An 8822-nucleotide genomic window follows, 5' to 3' on the forward strand; every position below is an offset into this window, starting at 1 on the left:
TTTCAGTTGGCAAGTAGAAGAGCCCAAGTGAAGATAGGCTTGGTGATGGTCAGGGTTTTCTTGGGTGGATATTTATGACTGATGAGCCAAACTGTAACCTAGAAAAGTGAACTGGACAAATCAGCAAAGTACAAAGAGGACTGGATAGGATTTAGGCTGTGGGGCTTTTGTACATGCCCATAAGGGTAGGTCATGGTTTGTTTAAGTATCAGGCACAGAAACGTGCTTCCAGGTACTCAAGTCCCCAAAATTCTCAGGGAGAGGTAATGGTGACTACTTAGCCTGAGTCAAGTTGAGATAGGAGGAATATGAAACTCCCTCATAGATAACCAAGTGGGGTACTTTGAGTTTCCCTTAGTTTACTAGTCTGTGCAGTGACAGGGCACATGGGAAAAGTAATTGTAGTTTACATGTCTTAATAAATTCTCTGCATTTGGTGCCATTTGAGTGTTTATGCAGTGGGAAAACCATATTTGTTTTGATTTTTTATGGGAAATAGTGTCGTTCAGGCTCAGAAAACTTAAATTACTGTAGTGTGCATTTTCATATTGACTCACTGGCCTGTCTTGAAATTAGTGCTAGGAAGGCTTTGTTGGCTTTCGAACTCTCAGCTCATTCAGTTGCATCTGACTGCAGTCCCATGGACCGCAGCACACTAGGCATCCCTGTCCATCACCAGCTGTCCATCCATAGAGCCCTTGCTCAAGGGACCTGAGTTTGAGCAAATACCAAGAGATGATGGTCAGAAGCCTGGCGAGCTGCAGTAGATGGGGTCGCGGAGTTGGACAGGACTCAGTGACTGAACAACTGAATTTTGTCCCTTTGTGTAAGAGTAAGGGGCTTCCCTGGTGGCTGAGCTGTAAAGAGTCCAGCTACCTTGTGGGAGACCTGGGTTCGATCCCTGTATTGGGAAGATTCCCTGGAGAAGGGAAGGGCTACCTACTCCAGTCTTGTGGCCTGGAGAATTCCATAGTCTGAGCAAGGCAGGCTAGTCCATAGGGTTGCAGAGTTGGACATGACCACGACTGAAGAGCTAGAGGAAGGGCTATTGATCTAGACTGAGTAGCTTTACTAAGCTTGTGTTCCCCAAGCCAGAGCCCCGAGTGTCCTCTGCTTCCCTCTGCCTTGTTGCACGGCCCATAGACTCCAGGTTTCAATGGCCCCAGTGTTGGATCCACACTGCCCTGTTGCAGTGGAGTGATGTTCTTCATAACCTGTTTTCTCTCCCCTGAAGTGCATCCTTCAAAACTCAGCTCTTAAGAATTACAGTTGTGACTTGTGACTTACGGTTGTGACACGTCTGTAGTTTATATGAAAATGAAGTCGCTCAGTCGTGTCTGACTCTGTGACCCCATGGACTGTAGCCTATCAGGCTCCTCTGTCCGTGGGGTTTTCCAGGCAAGAGTACTGGAGTGGGCTGCCATCTCCTTTTCCAGGAGATCTTCCCAACCCAGGGATTGAACCTGGGTCTCCTGCATAGCAGACAGGCAACTTTACTGTCTGAGCCACCGGGGAAGCCCAGGTTTATGTGAGGGAGCTCATCCATCCTAAAATGTCGGGGCAGAAGCAGTGTCTTCAGTGGGGAAGATGGCATTACCAAAGGAATTCAGGCCAGTCCATTACACAATGCTGTTTTTATCTCCCAGGGACAGTGAGACGCCCAGTTCACTTGAGCTGCAAGAAAACCTCCATGCCGGTTTTTTTCCTGTTCTAGTTTTTTTGTCTGGTCCTGATTTTATTAAAATATCTAGCATGTGTGTTTTTGGTAAGCCACTTCAAATTCTTACCAAAGAACCACAAGGACATACATAGAAAAACTGTAAAAACACTATCAGGTTGATACCTCTTGAGGCAATGAAACCACTATATAGGCAGAGGTGTTACAAACCCTGGAAACGTGGAAATATCTGTTAGTCTTGCTGAAGACTGATACAGTGCTTGAATTTGCTTTGTTTTCTTTGTAGATGAGTGTTCAAAGAGCTGGGCTCAAGGAAAATGTTAGGTACAAGCAGGATTTGAATGCACCCTACACTTGATAGTGGGAAGAGGTGGGGTGGTATTTTAACCCAGGAGGGGAAATAAGATCTTGGTCTTCATTCTAGGCTGAGGATGGGGCAGGATGATGGCACAGGGGTAGGGCATTGTCCGAGCTGGGGCCCTCGTGAAGCTCAATCAGCAAGGCGGAGTTTGCAGCAGTGATACCCAAGCGCAATGGAGGTGTCATGGCTGGGCTGTAGAGGTGCCCCAAAGGCCACCACATCTTCCCACCCTCCCGCGAGAACCTGTTGGGTGAAGTCTGAATCGTCTCAGGTGGCCAGGTGCTGGGGGTAGAGGGGTAGTCGGCGATCAAAGTCGAAGATGAATTTCCCAGGTGATCAGAGTTTGGGCTACATAAAATAATACATAAGTGTTCAGAAGGACTGGTGGTGCTGTTGCTCTCGGCAAAAATTTCAACCCTTTTTAAAAAGCATGGCTAACACTTCAGATGGCATGCTGCTAAGTCGCTTCAGTCATGTCCGACTCTGTGCGACCCCATCCCTGGGATCCTCCAGGCAAGAACACTGGAGTGGGTTGCCATTTCCTTCTCCAATGCATGAAAGTGAAAATGAAGTCGCTCAGTCGTGTCCGACTCTTGGCGACCCCATGGACTGCAGCCCACCAGGCTCCTTCGTCCATGGGATTCTCCAGGCAAGAGGACTGGAGTGGGGTGCCAGTGCCTTCAGATGGCATAGGCACACCTAAATTAATGCGTTATCACGTGTGAGATACTTAAGCTTGTTATCCAAAACCTACAAGGCCGAGTCACAGTCTGCTGATGAGAATTGCATTGCAACCTGGGTTTTGCTTGAAAAGTCTTAGAAAGGAGGGAGGTGGGTTACCCTGAGTTTTTAAGACCTGCACTAAAATGGACAGTTTTCTAAGCTCTCTCCTAGTTTGTATGAAGCGTACCTTCCTTAAGAGTGTTGACTTATGTTCAGTGACTACCTTCATCACATACATCCCTAATTTGTTTTCAGTGGCACATTGGCTTTGGGAAGGGAGTGAACAGGAGAAGAAACCGAAGTGTTTTTGTAGGTAGAAGCTGAGCCTCAAATTTACTGTCAAGGAACTAAACTGGGTTGTGAAACATGAAGATAGAGACTGGTGGTTATTCAGTGTCTCCGCCAACCTGGAAGATTCTGTTAACCTTGCATTTTCTGATGATAAAGGGTACATCTTCTTAGTGGGATTTTACTGTGCTATAAGGACAGAATGGAAGGGCATTTGTCAGTATATTTTTAAGCAATATTCAGAAAATGTACAGTAAGACCACATTTTGTAAAAATTAAAAAAAGAAAGGACTATAAGGGCACATCCCTGCAAAAGAGTTATACATCAAGGTTTTAATGGTTGTTTCTGGAAAGGTGGGTGTTTTGGTTTTTTTGCTTTTTTTCCCCCTTTAATGTGCATTGCATTTTTAGTAAGAAAAAATTCTTGAAGAAATGAAAGAATGGTACACGACTTTCTTAGGGTTAATTTTAAGTAGCATTAATGTAAAGCTTTAACAATTTTGTTTATGTTTTGTGAACACGTGGTTTGTCTAATAGTAAAAATAGCACTTGGATGCATCAGGACAGGTTTAAAAGACTGAATTCAGACCTGGCCAGCAGAGGGCGCTAAGAAGCTGGTGTCAGAGCGACCTATCCGTGTGAAGATAAGCAGAGACTATACTGCAAGCTCCCGGTAGAAGAGTCTTCTCCCACCCCTGTAAAATTGTTGGGCTTTAGTGTACTATTTCTGGTTGCGCTTGCTTTTTTGTCTTGATATTGCAGAATCCACACTCCCTAGCTGGGGAGGTCAATAGTGGTGACTAACTACAACTAAGAAATTGAAACTCTACATGTTCCTGGAGGAAGAGGTTTTGCTCTGTGATAGTCGATTGTATATTAAGCCTCTTTCTCTGCCACTATACCAAGAATTTATCTGAAGCCACCTGAAAGCCACAAGGTTTCAGAGCAGGCCTATTCTTAAAAATGGGCATAATTTCGAAAGCATCTAAGTCACAGCTGTACTCTGGATTATAATCGAAGTTATAGCTCCATGGAAGCACTGACTTTGTTCTGAGCTTTGTCTCTGGTGCCTAGAATAGTGCTTGGTGTGGTAGGCACTCAAATATTTTCTGTTGGATGAGTAGATTTGAACTGCCAATTTATGTTTAGTTAATTTGAGGGTTCTCTTCATAGGCTTAAATTCCTCAACCATTTTTGACACTTTAATTTCTTTTTTTTTTTTTTTTTTCTGGCAACAGAAATGACTCCCGAGTTGGGCCTCTTCTAGACTAGGATGGTGCCAAATTGTCTGAACTTCCCCTGTCTCCAACTCTCCTGTAGGGAGCAGGGCAGAGAAACATATCCTATCACAATATGGGGTACATGGCTCTAAGAGTCTGAAAAAATAATATTAAAAGCTATTATGAGACCTGGGAACAGTAAAAAGCACATGAGTTCAGGGAAACTATTTTTACACTGCAGTAATTTCTTTTTGAAGCCTGTTTATTGAGACACATGCCAACAGCACAGTATTGTACAACTGATGTGAATTAAACCATACACAAATGTAGTATTTGTCTTTTTATTTTTCCTTCTCTCAACTGCCCCCAACTAAAATTTACAAACAGATGTAAAAATCCCGTTTGAACCTGGTTGGCTTGTTAGAGAAATATGGGGTCAAAGGCTTGTGATATTTTGCAGGGCTAACACCAGGTTAAAAGGAGCAAAATGCACATAAAAAAATAAATATGAGATCCGTAAGGGGAAAATAAAGTATTAACATACAAAACGCTGCAAATTAAAAATCCTGTCTTCTCTTTTTGATTTGATGCTTGGATATACTTTGGTGAGTTCCAGAGGTCAGCAGATGTGTGGCTAAATGGGTGTGTGTTGTGTCTTGCTGGGAGGTACCTACCCACACATGGATCATAAAGCGATACAGTTATGCCATTATTTTAGTAGGGAGTATACATGTATAATTTTAAAGAAGAAATAAAACCTTTTCTACCCCCATCCACAAGCTGCATTTTGAAATAAAATAATTCAGTTCAAAATTTGATTCCAGATTTTCTGTCATGTAAAGAGTCTAGAAATTTTATTTTCAAGAAAATATGAAAATGATAATGCAGATGACGTGAGTGTGCAGAAGCAAAGCTCAAAGCCCTATGTAGAGAGGAAACTGAGGTTTTTTTAGATTTTTAAATAACTGGTCAAGGCATAAAACTTGTGCTTGTTATTACCTTTATTATTGGCTGCCTAGCGTCGCTGTGTAAAGTGAGGCTCATTCAAAGTGTCCCAGGCTGTATTATTGCCCCGAGGAGCCTTGCTAATAGACTGCAGGGCAGATGGAGGTTTAGCTGATATTCCGTTACAGTTTGAAACTATCCTTTTGGGTGGTAGTAAAAATAAGACAGGTTAAGAAATGAGCTGCTCTTCAAAGAAACTAATGTGTTTTGGTAAAACTGCTGAGGACCTTTCTCTTATCAGGCTAGTAGAACAGTGGACAACAGCATTTTCTTTAATGAAGCAAAAACCTGCCTGTTGGATGAATCTCAGGACTCTCCATTTTCAAGTAAGAGTACAGGTTATTTGTGGCAAGTGAAGGCAACATTTTTAAAGCAAGCCGTATTTCTGAGGGATGCAGGAGAGAAGAAGGCAGAGAAAGACAAGACTGGAGAGGAGTGATGGGCGGGTGGAGAAGGAGGCAGAAAGGAAGAGAGATGGAAGAGGGAGATGTGGGGAGGGGAGAGGGAGAGAGAGAGAAATGATGCATATTCAGGTTATTATGAACTAGTTAAAAAGATTTATTTATTCTACACATTTTCTTCAGTTAAAAAAGTGAGAATGTCAACATTCACCTTTGATTTTAGAAGGTCAGCATTCACTTAACATTAGAAATCATTAGTTGAAAATAAATATAATTTCGTTGCATATTAGCTGAGCAGTCACACTTCCGTTGCATCGGGTACAGCCCCAGTAGTTACTTTCCCTGGTGAGTCTCAGCTGAAATGGTATCTGTGCGCTTTAATCATTGCCAGTCCCCAGACTTATATGTTGAAATTTTTTCTCAGCGGCAAAGTAAAATATTTTGCTCTACTTAGACAGTTCAACTCTGCCTTCCTAGTAATCACATTTGGTGATTATCAACCAGTTTGGATAAGAGATGCAAAGTCTTATTTATTGCTTTATCTAAACTGGGAAATAACCAAAGAAAAATTTCCCCAACATATAAACAACATGTAACAAAAGCAAAACCCCTATGTAGCATTGAGTGGAGCAGCATGTAAACTGTTCCTTACCTCTGTAATTCTATGATTCCTTGATTTCTGCTTTGGTATTTTGATAATGAAATTTAAACAACTGTGAAAAAATATAGACATTTCTTTTATCTTGACATTTTGCTATCCTAGGCAATTCCCAAACTGCTTCATGTTTCATTTTAGTCCTTTGAAGAGGGTCTAACAGGAAAGGGTTCTTATGTAATTCTGGGTTCTGGATTCTATTTAAGATGAATCATTTAGTGTAAAAAAACATTATATTTCTATAATATCTATCATGATTACCTCTCAGCTTATTTCTAAATGATACAAAATTTAGGGAATTAGACAAAGTCTTCTACTTAATGGCACAAGTGATGTCCTTTAATATGATCATCTAAACTAATCATTAATGGTGACTGTGGTAAATTATACTCTAGAGTTAGTAGCATCATTACTGGCTGTGTTATTTTCTAGAAGTAACTGTGTATGCTCACCAAAATGTGGCCTTGCTACTTTCTTCCTGTATTTCTGGAGAAGATGCTCTGTCTTAACCAGAGAGAACTGAGCTGGGAATTTAGGCCTGAAGTCTCCCACTGCAGACTCTACTTGCAGTTAGAACCTGAATTTTTTCAGTTGGAAAGGCCTGAAAAATGATCTCATTTGGTTCCCTCATTTTCCATCTGAGAGGACAGAGCCCCATATCCCAGGATATGCTCCAAGAAGCCTTTGGAGATGTGGCTAAACTGATGATAGGAATTGTCATTTTGTTGAAGATTAAAATATTCTTTATTTAATATATGTGGAAGGAATATACTTTGTAAATTAATACAGTTGTATTGGTGAAGACTATCAGGGATGAGGACCATAAACACACTATGAGTCCAGAAACACTTTTTAGTGCCTGAAAAATAAGCTACAAGGGCAATTTGTTAGCTTCCACGGAGGTGTGTACGGATGTGGAAGAATGTCTCTTACAAAACCAATATGTACAAGCATCATCTCCCTCAGGCCATCGTTTGTACTCTGCACTTCAAGTCTGTGCAGTACTTTCCTGATCTGCACTTGTTCCCTTTAATTTAGGCCACCAGCAGTGATGTAGGGCAATGGAGTCTCCTGAATTAGGGGCTTAACAACAGAATCCTTGTTAGGCCCTTAATACACAAGTGAACTAGCAGATTTAAGGATGTGCCTTTAAAGAGAAGGAAAGACAAGGGGAGCCATTTGTCCAGAAATGAGTGATGTGAAGACCTGCCTGCAGGAGAAATCGTGAGAGAGTATTTTGCAAAAGATTACAGCTAGTTCTTTGCCATAAATAAAGTAAAAAATTAATGTAATTTTTGAAAGCAGTTATAAATAAAGGAATATTGCTATCTATAATTGGTTGTTAGGGGAATTGGACTTTTAAAAAATAATCCAGGATTAGGTATCCATTCTATAGTGTTGACAGAATGTTGCTAATGTTTACAGAGAAGAACCTGCTTTTTAAAGATCTCTAAGATGAATGAGCGTAAGACATGGATTCTCATGCTCAACTAACATGCAGTTCCTGTCCACAAAAATCTGGAGAGACAATTGCATTAACATGCCAGTTATTGATTTGTAGTGATAACAAGAGCAGAAGAAAAACTATTTTTTTGAGATATGAAATTCTAGTGGATATGTTTTCAGGTTCTGAAAATTAGAGACAAAAAGAACCTTTTGAAAAGTGCCTTTATTTTCTTGTATATGTGCTTTGGTGAAATTCCAGTGTAATTTCTGTCCTTGTTAGCTTTTGTCTTTCACTTCCTTGCTTCCCTTTGAGTGTTTCTAAATTTGGATTCATTGGAGAGAAATAGAATGCCTTAGCCAATATTCCAATTTACCATACCTGATTGTTATTCTTAATATTTTAAAATGTTTTATTTATGTTTACATTGTACAAAATAGATCATTAAAATTTAGGTAATATGAAAACCATATTCAAAAAAATCAGAGCTATCAATTTAATGTTTAGATAAAGACTTCAAAACTTCTCAGGAATAGCTTCTGTCTAAAACACACGAAATTTAAAATTATTATCGCGTTGCCATCTTGAATAAGATTGGTTTTAATTTACTGGCTGAAAAACACTTTATAAACGAGCCAACAATCTCTAGCTCTCCACTTTGCATTCCTTTCGAGGGTCATTTCAGGACATTCTGCGCAGTGACCAGAAGGGGGCAGCATGACCTCGGCTGTGGGAAAAGCTGCGCAAACCGGCGCTTTCTGAACCGAGAAGGCGGGGAGCTGACGAGGAGCAGAGTTACACCAGCAGGTGCTGCGGATGTCTATCAAGCAGGATACACAGGAAACAAATGTGAAATAAAACTGTTTAATGCCTCTGAATGCTGCGGATTTTTACGCATATTTTCCAGAGCAATCGCCCCTTCCCTTGTAAAAATGAAATGGGTCAGATGTTGAGATTTTTATGGGATTTAGAAAGCCGTACATGCTAAGACCTTGACTCCCCAGCTGGGGGATTTCTAATCTCTATTTTTTTTTTCCTATGGAGTCG

The sequence above is a fragment of the Dama dama genome, chromosome 26 (assembly GCF_033118175.1).
Source record: "Dama dama isolate Ldn47 chromosome 26, ASM3311817v1, whole genome shotgun sequence".
Taxonomy (NCBI): Eukaryota; Metazoa; Chordata; class Mammalia; order Artiodactyla; family Cervidae; genus Dama; species Dama dama.